Consider the following 14,328-nt stretch of genomic DNA (forward strand, 5'->3'; position numbering starts at 1 on the left):
TGATTTCCTAATGTTAGCTTAATCCTAGTTGCCCACAAAAACATCAGTGCTTTTCTCTGGTTGGCTTCCAAACACTTCCTCTGCTTGGGATGAAATTGTTGAGGTTACCGTAATCCTTTTCCACAGGTAAAAATACTATTGACATCCTTATTATATAAAAAGCTTAAATAATAAAATAAATCAATAGTAAAAGAACATAAAGAAGAGTGAAAAAAAGTACAATTGGCTTTGAAACAAGGGAAAAATTGTTCTGACTAGTAATCCAAGAACCCTATAGTAAAACAATACGTAACATTTTTGCCGATTAAATTAGTGTTTATTAATGAAAATTCACAATGAAAGAGTTTGTGTTGAAACACATATCCTCGAGCATCACAGCTGATGATGTAATTGGCAAAATATAGCAAGAACTTTTTAAAAGTTGCATGCTTTAGGGAATTCCCTGGGGGTCCAGTGGTTAAGACTCTGTGCTTCCACTGCAGGGGGCACAGGTTCAATCCCTGGTCAGGGAATTAAAGATCCCACATGCCGTGTGGAGTGATCAATCAATAAATAAATGTTACATGCTTTAATGCTGTAATCTCACTTATGAAAATTTATTCTAATGAAATATCCCTACCTATGGGGCAGGTACTATTTTTGACCCCCGTTACCAGTGAAAGAAATGAGGTTTACATTAACAAGAAAACTAAGTCACACAGCTTGTGGGTGCTGTGCCATGATCTGAAATTAAATTTTATAACCAAATACAGTTATTTAATGTCCATGCTATATTGCTTCCTGTTTAACATCTGCCATTTATTTCCTCAGCTTGTGTAAATCCTGTTTTCTCTCTGCTGTGTGCCTTATGAGGTGAATGACTGTATCTGTATTGAGAGGTAACACTGACCTTGTTGTGAGCAACAGATCTAGGTTACTCTTCATATTTTACAGTGACCCTTCATGTTCTACAGCCTGCTTCTTTCCAGATTAAGGGAGAATATATCTTCTCAATCATGTCTCCCTTTTTTTAAGTGTATTCTGTATCTGTCAAACATTTCCAATGTCTGAGTTTCAACTTAGGTATAAGATATTATAAATTTTATTTTAAATTTTGCTAAGTGTAACACTTATTTCTTTCATGTTTATAGAATCCCATAAACTCAGATTTGGAGATGTGAGAGGTTCCCTGGTTTTCTTTCACACCAGTGCAGAAATCTGAATGCATCTTTTCTCAAGATGAGCTATTCCCATTGTATACTTGAGAAGGTCTGATGAGAAGCTAAAATCTGAAGGCAATCATTGGGCCTATGTGTTCCCTCAGTAGCTTCACTGAACAAATCTTAGGTGGGGGATTACGGTGGATAAACCATGGGGGAGACTCCAACCTGTGAGCTCTTTCTTAGGAGGAAGGAACCTAGGACTCTTAACCTCTCTCCTGGAGAAGGGTCTTCCTAACTTATGTATCTGTGAGCATCCAATTGTGATTCCCTGTCCAGAGGCAGTAGGATAGGCTTCAAAGTCTTGCAGCTAATCAATGCAAAAAGACCAAGGCTGAGAGAAAGAGACAAAATGGAAGAAATGGATGATTTCCCTAAAGAAACAAAGGGGTGCTCATGCTCTGTAAAAGTGGAGATTCAGGTATTAGACCTCACCCCAAATAATGAGGTCAGGAGCCTCGTTTTATGAGATTGAACCACCTATGTCTCTCCTCACAACTTCCATCCTCTTTTATTTTCCTGTGCATTATTCTGCCTCGAATCATACCTTCCTGGCTATTGCCATATATCTAAGAGGATGACAATTTAATAAAGTATGTATCTCATGCTCCCAAATTCCTCCCTGTTCACTGCAATACAATTTATTCATAGTCTATTGCTGTCTCCCCTACCCCTCCTTCCGCCCTAAGATTTTCACTTTTTTCAAAGTAGTCCAACGTCTTATATTCATAGCAACACTATTCACAATAGCTAAAAATGTGGAAATAACCCGTGTTCTTCAACATATGAATGGATAAACAAAATTAGTATATACATATAATGGAATATTATTCAGCCATATAAAGAACAAAATAATGATACGTTCTACAACATGGATGAATCCTGAGAACATGATGCTAAGTGAAACAAGCTAGACACAAAAAAACAAATATAGTATGATTCCACTTATATAAGGTACTAAAAATTCATTGAGACAGAAAGTAGAATAGAGGTTACCAGGGACTAGGGGGAAGGGAGAATGAGGGGTTATTTTTTAATGGGTACTAAGTTTGGGATGATGAAAAAGTTCTAGAAATGGATAGTGCTAATGGTTGCACAACAGTGTGAATATACTTAATCTCACTGTATTGTACACCTAAAAAAATTTGTTAGAATGGTACATTTTATGTATGTTTTGCTATGATAAATAATTACCAAAGAAAGAATATAAAACATATCACCATCAATTTAATAACAAGAACATATTGAAGTGATTGCATTTTGGATACACTGGGTTAAAGGAAATATATTATTAAGGTTTTTTAAGAAAAGTATCCCAAAGAGGAAGATACTTAATCCCCATATTGAGAGGAGGACAGATCCTTGGGATGAGATTTAGGAGCTCAGAACCCCTCTTCTGCCACTAAGTGGTGACCTTGTCTAAATCACATCACATCTCTTTGAACGAAGTTTGTAAACTTGATGATTAAATTAGATAAACTCTAAATCCCATCTCTATTCTAAATATTATGTGCTCTGAGCATTAATAAGCCAGGAACAATTCTAAAGGTACTGCAAATCTGAAGCTCTCCAGGATCTCCTTGGGAACTGCTTTCTGACCCATGTAAGAAAACTAGCCCCCTTCCCTGAGGCCACACATGCTATTTACCCAAACACAGTATTTATCAACTTGATCTCCTACTCCCCGATTCTGCCAATTATAGCTCTTTCCAAAAATCAAAACTTCTCTCAAAGACTGAGGCTTTTCCACCCAGGAGATATTCACGGGCTCTCTGAAAGGAAGGCCCGTCCAACAGAGAGAGCAAACCATTCTGACTCATCAAGTCAATTCACTCCTTGTGAGGTTCGTTTCCCTCTTCTGTTTATTAGGAGCAATAATAGAATCGACCACTCAGTGTTTTTGTGAGGATTATGTGCAATTATCCAGCACAACGCAATAGTGCAATATTTAATACATAGTATAAACTCAATAAATACTTATTATTATCTTCATCATCAGGGAGGAGGTGGATAATAATTCCTGCCTCTCAGGGACATTGAGGGGATAGAAATGTGGGTTTCTGCCTTTGGCAAGCAAGACACACAGATTTTTTTTAAACACTCATCTGATCACATTAGCCTGGGAGTTTGGAGTTTAGGACCTGAGCCTTTTTCCTCTCTTTCTCTTATACCAGTACCAGGACTAAGATTGGGAGATGGGATAAAGGAAGGGAATGTAGTAGATAGGGGAGGTGGGACTTACATGGGATTCAAATTGGATTGAAATGACTGATTTTATACACTACAGGAGGAAGATCAACAGAAAGGCCATAGTTTTCAAAGTTGTCCCTGGAAAATGTGATTGCATCCTAGAAGGTGACAAACTAAAGGGGGGTTATGACCATTGCTTATTGCTTGTTCACACAGACCAGGGTCCTGGGAGAGTGTTTGCATTTTGTTTCCCAATGACCTGGAAAGGCTTCCAGGAGGAGGGCCTCTGGGTGCTTGGGGAGCTGAGTCAACTCGTAGAGGTAGTTGCAGGCAGCCCCTGCCATGTGAGACCTCCAGGTCTCAGGCAAGTGTTCACTGTAGTGAGAGTATCTTTCCCAGTGAAAAAGGGTCTCCAGGGACTGAGGACCATAAAAGCACTGCCTTGTTCCCAGCCATGTTTATGTTGGCCTGGACAGTGGACAGCACCAGTTTAGGTAGCCAAATCCCCATGAGAGCCAAAGTGTCTGAGGTTGCCCCGTAAGCAAGACAACTCCCATCACTCCACAGTAATTACATGTAGCCCCCATCTCTGAGCAGCACATCACTTATCCCACACTGGACTGACAAGAAATAAGGACAGAACATAAGTTTGTTTTTTTGTTTTGGGGGATAGAGATTTCCTCAGGCTTTTTTTATTATTAGAAGAAAAGATTTACTCTCAATACACATTTAAGACCAGAGATTACCAGAATCAACATATCTGAGATTCTTTCCAATGATGATCACCACGAATTCTCCCAACTGATGCCAGAATTCATGCCCAATGCCTATTTTTTAATGTTATTTAACGTTAAACATTCGAGGATAACTTACAATGTTCTAGGCTCTGTAAAAAAATGAACAGGATACAAAAATAAACAATAGTGGATATTGTAGTGTATGTCAGATATTATCCAAAAGAAAAGGGATAACAAATGTTGGCAAGGACGTAGAGAAAAAGGAACATTTGTGCACTGTTAGTAGGACTGTAAATTGGTGCAGCCACTATGGAAAACAGTATGGAGATTACTCAAGAAATTAAAAATAAACATGCCATAAGCAATCATTACCTCAAAGAGATATCTGCACTCATGTATTGATTGCAGCATTATTCACAATAGCCAATGTATGGAAACAACCTAAGTGTCTGTCAGTGGATGACTGGATAGAGAAAATGTTATATACATGTATATTACATATACATATTATATATATATATATATATATATATATATATATATATATATATATATAATATATAATATATAATATATGGAATGTTACTCAGCCTTTAAAAAGAAGGAAATCCTGACATTTGTGACAAGATGGATGAAACTGGAAGGAATTATGCTAAATGAAATAATTCAGACAGAGATAGACAAATAGGGCATATTATCACTTATATGTGGAATCAAGAAGAAAAAAAGTCAAGCTCAAAGAAACAGAGAGTAGAAAGGTGGTTGTCAGAGGCTGGGGTAGGGGAGGGGCAAATAGGGAAACATTGGTAAAAGAATACAAACTCTTAGTTATAAGGTGAGTAAGTTCTGAGGATCTAATGTATAACATGATGACTGTAGTCAATAATACTATATTGTGTAATTGAAAATTGCTAAGAAAGTATAGCTTAAGTGTTCTCAGTGGAAAAAAAATTGATATTTGAGTTAATTTGTTAATTAACTGAATGGTGGGAATCCAATTCTTTCACAATGTATATGTATATATAATCATCACATTGTACATTTTAAATATATTGCAGTTTTATTTGTTAATTATATCTCAATACATTAATAAATTAACTCAAAGTCAATCACTGACCTAAATGTAAAATTTTTTAGATGTATGCATAAACCTGTAAAACTCTTAGAAAAACATAAAAGAAAATCTTCAGGATTTAGGGCAAAGCCTTCTTAGTCTTGACACCAAAAACATAATTCATTTAAGGAAAAACTGATAAATTAAGCTTCAGTAAAAATAAAAATTGCTGTTATGTCAAAGACTCAGTTAAAAGGATAGAAAGACACTATATGGAGTGTGAGAATATGTATGTAAATTACATATCCGAAAAAGGCCTAGTATCTAGAATATAAAAAACTCTGAAAATTCAACTAGAAAAAAAACTAATTAAAAATTGGCAAAAAACATAAAGTGATATTTCATGGGAAAAGATACATAGATGTAAATAAACACAAGAAAAGAGGTTCAAAGTTATTAGCCAGTAGGAAATGAAAATTAAAACCATGGTTAGATAGCAATACACATCTGCTAGAATGGCTAACTGTTTTTACAAATATGAAAACATCAAATGCTAGCAAGGATGTGGGGAAATTGGATACTTAATTAATTGCTGATGAAATGTGAAATAGTATAGCCAGCCATTCTGAAAAACATTTTGGTAGTTTCTAAAAAACTAAACATGCAACTGATATATGGCTGAGCATTTGCACTCTGGTATTGATCTCACAGAAATGAATTATTTGCACTGAAAGCTTGTACACAAATGTTTATAGTAACTTTAAAATAATAGCCAAAAACTGGAAACAACACATATGTTCTTCAACAGATGAATGGTTAAGCAAACAGTTTAACATGCCCTACAATATTGTCCAGCATTTAAAAAGAATAAACTATTGAAGATGATGGAGTAGGAAGAAGACCTTGAGCTTTCTTCCTCCCACGGGTAGACCAAAATTACAACTATTTACAGAGCAACTATTTACGAGAATGACCTGAGGACTAGCAGAAGAGATTTTCCACAACTAAAGATATAAAGAAGAAACCGCAATAAGATGGGTAGGAGGGGCAGAGACAGTGTAGTCAAGACTCACATCCCTGGGAAGGCAATGCACAAACAGAAGGATAATCACAATAGAGGTTCTCGCCAAGAAAAAAAATATCCAAGTCCTACATCAGGCTCTCCAGTTCTGGGGTCTTGTATCAGAAAGATGAAAGCCTGGAACATCTGGCTTTGAAGGCCAGTGGGATTTGCCTATGAGAGAGGTAGAGGGCTGTAGGAGACAGAGACTCTGCTCTTAAAGAGCACACACAAAATCCCCATGTTCTGAGTCCCAGCAGAAATTAAGGAAATAATCCCACTTACAATTACATCAAAAAAATAAAATAACCTAGGAATCAATCTAACCAAGGAAGTATAGTAACAGACCTTTACTTGGAAAACTATAAGACTGATGAAAGAAATTGAAGATGACAAACAAATGGAGATATATGTGTTCATGAATTGGAAGAATTAATATTGTTAAGATGGCTATACTATCAAAGGCAACTTACAGATTCAACACAATTCCTATCAAAATGCCAGTGGCATTTTTCATAGTACTAGAACAAAAAATTCTAAAATTTGTATGGAAACACAAAAAAGACCCCCAATAACTAAAAGAATCTTGAGAAAGAAGAACAAACCTGGCAGTATCACAAGTCCTAGTTTCAAACTATACTACAAAGCTATAGTAATCAAAACAGTATGGTACCAGCACAAAAACAGACACATAGATCATAGAACAAAATAGAGAGCTCAGAAATAAATCCACACTTAAATGGGCAATTAACCTATGACAAAGGAGGCAAGACTATACAATGGAGAAAAGACAGCCTCTTCAATAAATGGTGTTGGGAAAACTGGACAACTATATGCAAAAGAATCATACTGGACTACTTTCTCATACCATATACAAAAATAAACTCAAAATGGATTAAAGACTTAAGTGTAAGACCTAAAACTATAAAATGTCTAGAAGAAACATAGGCAGTACACTCTTTGACATAAGTCTTAGGAATAATTTTTGGATATGTCTTTTCAGTCAAGGGCAACAAAAGCAAAAATAAACAAATAAAACTACATCAAACTAAAAAGCTTTCCTTTGTACATCAGAGGAAACTATCAACAAACCCAAAAGGCAGCCTACTTAATGGTGAGAAGATATTTGCAAATGATGTAACTGATAATGGGCTAATATCCAAAAATATACAAAGAACTCATACACTCAACATAAAAACAAACAAACAAACATTAAAAAATGGGCAGGGAACCTGAATAAACAATTTTCAAAAGAAATACAGATGGTCAACAGACACACGAAAAGATGCTCAACATCACTAATAATCAGGGAAAAGCAAATCAAAACCACAAAGAGCTACCACTTAACACCAGTCAGAATGGCTATCAACAAAAACAACAAATAACAACTGTTGACAAAGATGTGTAGAAAAGGGAACCCTCTTGCACTGTTTATGGGAATGTAAATTGGTGCAGCCACTATGGAAAACAGTATGGGAGTTACTCAAAAAATTAAAATTAAAACTACCAAATGGTCCAGCAATTCCACTTCTGTGTTTTTATTCTGAAGAAAACAAAAACACTAATTTGAAAAGATGTATGCACCCTTATGTTCATTGCTGCATTATTTACAATAACCAAGACATGGAAGCAGCCTAAGTGTCCATTGATAAATGAATGGATAAAGAAGATGTGGTATATATATATATATATATATATATATATATATATATATATATATATATATATATATATATATATACAATGGATATTACTCAGCCATAAAAAAGAACGAAGTCTTGCCATTTGCAATAACATGGATGGACCTGGAGGATATCATGCTAAGTGAAATAGTCATACAGAAAAAGACAAATACTATATAACTTCACTTATATGTGAAATCTAAAAAACAAAACAAACAAACAGAAACAGAGTCATAGATACAGAGAACAAACTGGTGCTGGCCAGAGTGGAGAGGCGTGGAGGGATGAGTGAAATAAGTAAGAGAGATTAAGAGGTATAAACTTCTAGTTATAAAATAAATAAGCCGGGCTTCCCTGGTGGCGCAGTGGTTGAGAGTCCGCCTGCCGATGCGGGGGACACGGGTTCGTGCCCCCGTCTGGAAAGATCCCACATTCCGTGGAGCGGCTGGGCCCGTGAGCCATGGCCGCTGAGCCTGCGCGTCTGGAACCTCTGCTCCACAACGGGAGAGGCCACAACAGTGAGAGGCCCGCGTACCGAAAAAATAAATAAATAAATAAATAAATAAGCCATGAGGATGTCATGCACAGCATAGGGAATATAGTCAGTAATACTGCAATAGCAGATGGTAACTAGATTTATCATGGTGATCATTTGTGATGTATAAAAATATCGAATCACTATGTCAGACATCTGAAACTAATACAATATTGTAAATCAATTATGCTTCAATTTTAAAAAGGCATGAACTATTAATACATGGAATAAGCTGGTTAAATCGCCAGATAATTATGCTGAGTGGGAAAAAAATCCCAAAAGATTATATACTGTATCACTTCATTTATATAACAGTCTTGCAGTGACAAAATTATAGAGATAAAGAACACACTAGTGATTGCTAGGGATTAAAAAGGGGATGGTGAAGGAGGGAAGTGGGAGTGGCCATAAAAGAAAAAAATGAGGGAGCCTTGTGACGATGGAAATTTTAAGTACCATGACTGTAGCAATGTCGATACCCTTATTTTGATATTGTACTATTGTTTTGCAAGATACTAATTTGGGGGGAATTGAGTGAAGGATACATGGGATCTCTGTATTAAGTCTTACAACTGCTTATGAATCTACAACTGCTCAAAAAGATTTTTTTTTTTAAATCTTGAAGTGTCTCAGGTTCTGCTATGGCATTCAGAATTTTTTGCTGTAAGTGACCGGCAGCCGACAAAGAAGTGGTTAAAAGGATGGAGATGGGGTTGACATGAAACACACATGCTTTAGAATGGTCTCTCTGGCAAGGTGTGGCTGTAGGAGTGGAAGCAGGTAAAAGAGCAGATGGGCTGGGCAAGACTCTTAGAGATGGCACACTTGATGGCCTTTGTTTCTCACTGTGAAGTTAAGAACAGTAACAAATTAGCTACTGAGAGTAAGATGGCAGGTTGGATAAACAGCTTGAGAAGAATGGTGACAATTTAAAAACTGAAAGGAAAATTATGGAGTACTGCTAAAGTCTCAGCTCAGGTCAATGACCATGACTTTGCTTGGATGTAAGATTTCAAAGTTAAATAATTTTTCCTAAGTTTACTGATCACCTCTGGAGGAGAAAGGGAGACAGCCTTGGCCCAGTTCAGATGGGAGAGTGCAGCTAAAATCAAAGAGGAGAAAAATCAAATGTGTTCATAGAAAGCAGCTCCAGGTGAATGACTGTAATCCACATTGATATAGGATAAAGCTGAGGTCAGAGCTATTTTAGAGTAGAGCTCTCAAAAAAATGAGAAAGAAGGGACATAGGACTTGGATGAGGTGAGAAACTGAGCAAGAAACAGAGAAGAACTTGAACCAATTCTATCTTTCTTTCTTTCTTTCTTTTTCTTTCTTTCTTTCTGGCTGCATTGGGTCTTTGTTGCTGTGCGTGGACTTCTCATTGCAGTGGATTCTCTTGTTGCAGAGCACGGGTTCTAGGCACATGGGCTCCAGTAACTGTGACTCGAAGGCTCTAGAGCTCAGGCTCAGTAGTTGTGGCACATGGGCTTAGTTGCTCTGTGGCATGTGGGATCTTCCCGGACCAGGGCTCGAACCTGTGTCCCCTGCATTGGTAGGCGGATTCTTAACCACGGTGCCACCAGGGAAGCGCTGAACCAGTTCTTAATGGCTCTGCAGTTCATATACTTTCCACTAAGTTCCCTCCTTTTTGAACCTGTTGGATTCAGCAGGTCAGCCCCAGGATAGGAGTGAGGGCAGAGTCTGTGCTAGCCCCAGTCTGGAGCTACAAGCCTAGATTCTTGGGGTCTGTCCCAGAATGAGACCCAAGAGTTTAGAACAGGGTCTGTGGGCCTTTCAAAAGTCTGCCCTCTCCCCACTTGCTCTAGGAAGGCCTCCCTGATTCCCTCTGCCTGGGTTAGGCCAACACTCCTAGGCTCTCAACACATCACTCCATAGCCCCCACCCTCTACAAAAACTGGCTGCTCCTGCCCGATTCATCCTGGGGCCTGGCTAAGAGGACACTGTCTTCAGGAATATTGTCTTGTAAGGATTTCAAATGCAAATAGGCTGTTGAAGCAGATAGTCTTTGAAGATCATTTAAACTTGGTGGGATATTGTAGAATCTATGAGTCTGTCTCATTTTCCCCCTTATTGTTTGGTTCCTCCAACCACTTCCTTGTTCCAAAAGCTAGCCCAAACTTGTTCACTCCTCAGGGACCTGAGTGGAGTGACTCCTCTGTGGCTCAAGCCTGGCCTTCCCTGGAGATAGGCACTGCAGCTAAACATCCCAAAGACATCCTGGGCTCTTGCAGGATGTGGAGTGGCAGAACAGCTGGGGACAACAGCCAGGTTGAGTAACCTGGACCCTCAACACACCCTCTTCTCCACTTCCAGGATGGGTGGCCACCAGCACCTCATCCTCCACCATCCAGGTGGAGGTGACAGTGGGAAAGGTCTGGAAGTCAGGCAGAAGAAAGAGAAATAACCAGTCTTGAACAATAGGAGACAGTAGTGCCATCTTGAGAAGAGGGGCTGAAGGAGGCTACCTTCCTGAGGGTCAGGAAGCTTAAAACTCAGAGAAGAAGTGGAATCCCAGTCCACATTTCGAGGGAGAGCTGTCCCTCGTAGTATCTGCAGAGAGAGAGTAGATGAGGGGAAGTGTCAAGTTCTCTCGGCATCTGGTATTCATTTTCCTTATTTATTATCAACCCATTTTATACTCTAATGTCAAAAAAATTAATTTGGTTCATGATTTCTTTATTTCAAAAATTTTTATAAAGAATTTTCCTCTCTCTTTTGAATAATTCCTTATCTCAAAGAGTATTTTTACATATCTTTAACTTATTTTATCCCTTATAATTATTTACAAAATATGTCTGCACAAGTTCTGTGTTGGAATTTCTCTGTTTATTTATTTTTGAATGGAATGAATTCCATCAGGTTTTGATGTGCTTAGAAATAGTGTCTGAGAGAGAAGGGATGGAGGACTCCAGAACTGCACTGTCAGCAACTTTACTTCACTGTATTTTCTTTAAAAGGCTTCTACCAGAATATGCACAGTCCTCTGATCCAGAGGGATAATGCTTGTGACCCTCTTAAAATAAAGAAAAAAAGAGAGGTCAGTCCTATTTTCAGAGTGAGTTGATTTTGTTGGCTAGATATGACATAACTGTAGACCCCAGGATTCAGACTAAAGCCCCTTGTAGTTCTCTGACCTATTTTTGGTGGATTTTTCATCTCTGCTAAAAGATATTTGTGAGGCTGTTTCCCTTACATTCTTTTATTAACCTACCTTTAAAGAGTTTTTTGTTTGCTTATTTACTTGTTTTGTTTTGTATTGAGGTTTAAAAGAAAATCCAAGAAAAACAGTTATAATAAGCCCATGCTGTCAACCCTTCAGGCTTCCACAGTATGTTTGCAATTTATTTCCATGAGGTCACTGCTTCTTGTTTAAAAATAGAGCATTTTTTATTAGACTCTTTACGATCATCTCACATTTTTAAAGAAAGCACTGCTTTCTTCAATATGTGAAGAGATCAACATTTCACGTATGAAATGCTATTTTTGTAGTCAGTGGGTTTAAATTATACTTATTCTCTAGTTTGCTTTTAGATGGAATACATTTTTCAATCTCTTTCACATTTCATATTTGCTGTTGTGTGTGAACCCATGTCACCTAGTATCAGAGCTGGTGTTTTTCCAATGTTTTTGTCTTGTCTTATTTTTCTGCCCAGATTGAAGAGGTCTCCTCTCTCTGAAGAACTCATCTGTGCCCCAAGGATGCTCCCTTCCCAGTCCTTTGCCAACATCTCCTTCTTCCAGCCACCTGCTTTCCTAATGATTGGCATCAGGGTTGGAGGCCATTCATGGCTGGATCTCCATCCCCTTCTCCCCCATGTACACTGCGGCCCTCACTGGAAACTACCTGATCCTCTTGACTGTGAGGAGGACCCCCAACCTGCACCAGCCCATGTACTACTTCCTGTCCATACTGGTGGTCACCGTTGTGGGCCTCACCTTGTCCACAATGCCCACCATCCTGGCTGTGCTCTCGTTTGACCATTAGCTCATTGGCTTCAGTGCCTGCTTGGTCCAAATGTTCTTCCTCCACTCTTTCTCCATGGTGGAGTCCTCATTGCTCCTGGCCATGTCATTTGACCACTTTGTGGCCATCTCTAACCCCCTGCGCTATGCAGCTGTCCTCACAATCAATGTCATCATCAGGATGGGGCTGGTCATTGTGACCCGTGCTACCTTGCACAAAACTTCTGCCCTGGCAATAATGTCTTGTCTCACTCATTCTTTTTCCATCCTGATGTGATGACAAGAGCCTGTGCTGACATCACCATAAACATCCTCTATGGGTTCTATGTGGTACTGTCCCCAGGGGGCATAGATTCCCTGCTCATTGTCCTGTCCTACACTCTCATCCTGCCCACGATCCTGGGGCTGGCCACTCCCAGAGGAGCTCATCGGGCCCTCAACACCTGTGTCTCCCATATCCTGTCTGTCTGTGTCTTCTTTATTCCAGGTATCACCATGTCCATGATCCACCATTTTGGGAGGCACCTTCTCCCCATTGTACATGCCTTTGTTGTCTATGTGTACCTGCTGGTGCCCCCTGTGCTCAACCCCATCATCTACAGTGTCAAGTCCAAGTCCATCAGGGAGGCCATGCTCAGGGTCCTGAGGGGGAAATGTCAGAGTTGATGATGCAGGATGCCTGCAGGATTGGGGCCCTGAAAAGAGTTTGGTAAACCAAAAAAATAAACTTCTGGATAGATCAAGTCCCACCCATAGCTTCGTTTTGGACATCTGGGAAAAAAGGTAATAGATAATTATGAGAGACTTTCATTTATTTATTCTCCCATTTATTTCACATATATTTTCTCAATGCTAACTTTTTTCAGGTCCTATGTTAAGTACCAGGAACACAGAAATGATTTATAAATGGTCTTGCCCTTCAAACATCTCACTTTTATATATATATGAAAAATACCCAAGGGGGACTTCCCTGGTGGCGCAGTGGTTAAGAATCCGCCTGCCAATACAGGAGACATGGGTTCGATCCCTGGTCTGGGAAGATCCCACATGCCACGGAGCAACTAAGCCTGTGCACCACAACTACTGAGCCTGTGCTCTAGAGCCCGCGAGCCACCATACTGAGCCCATGTGCCACAGCTACTGAAGCCCGCATGCCTAGAGCCTGTGCTCTGCAACAAGAGAAGCCACCACAATGAGAAGCCCATGCACCACAACAAAGAGTAGCCTCGACTCACCACAACTAGAGAAAGCCCGAGGGCAGCAACGAAGACCCAATGCAGCCACACACACACACACAAAAGCCCAAATAGGAAAGTGTTTAATACAGTGTAATAAGCTCATTGTTAAAGGTTTGTGCAGAATTCTGGGTAAGCAGAGGAGCAAGTTATTTACCTCAGTTGCTTTGGCTTTCTCTACAATGGGAATATTATAGTGTCTATCTTATAATGTTGTTATAAGGATCAAGGTATGGAAAGTAATGTACAACGTATAGTAAATACCAATAAAAGTTTTCTCTTGTTGTTATTGTACTAATCGCTCATTTATTCATCAGAAACAATGTTTGATCTCTGGCTAATTTCTGAGACCTCAGAAATGAACCACACTCAAAATTTTGCTTTTGAGAACCTCATAGCCTATTTGAGTAGAGAGAAAAATAAGTAGGCAACTATGATGACAAGTAATAAGTTATTGATGCAGGGTAAGCACAGGGATGTGTAAGAAAAAAAAAGTAGAACTGTCCGGTTTATGAGTTTTCTGGAGGCTGTGTCTGGGCTAGATCCTTTAAAAAATAGAGTATATTATGCAGATGCAGGAATACGGAGTAGTTTGGGGCAAGTGGAGAAAGAGTAGGAGAGGATACTGTAAATGGAGGAAACAGTAAGTTTG

The 14,328-nt window shown here is 38.9% G+C and overlaps 1 pseudogene across 1 annotated transcript; it reads left to right on the forward strand.

Moving 5' to 3' along the window:
* Nucleotides 1-12,177: 12,177 nt before the first annotated feature.
* Nucleotides 12,178-13,107, forward strand: LOC308620466 (olfactory receptor 51I2-like; annotated as a pseudogene). Its single transcript has one exon. The product of its transcript is annotated as an olfactory receptor 51I2-like (transcript).
* Nucleotides 13,108-14,328: the final 1,221 nt, after the last annotated feature.

Source organism: Mesoplodon bidens (genome assembly GCF_964165515.1).
Source record: "Mesoplodon bidens genome assembly, chromosome: 7".
Lineage (NCBI taxonomy): Eukaryota > Metazoa > Chordata > Mammalia > Artiodactyla > Ziphiidae > Mesoplodon > Mesoplodon bidens.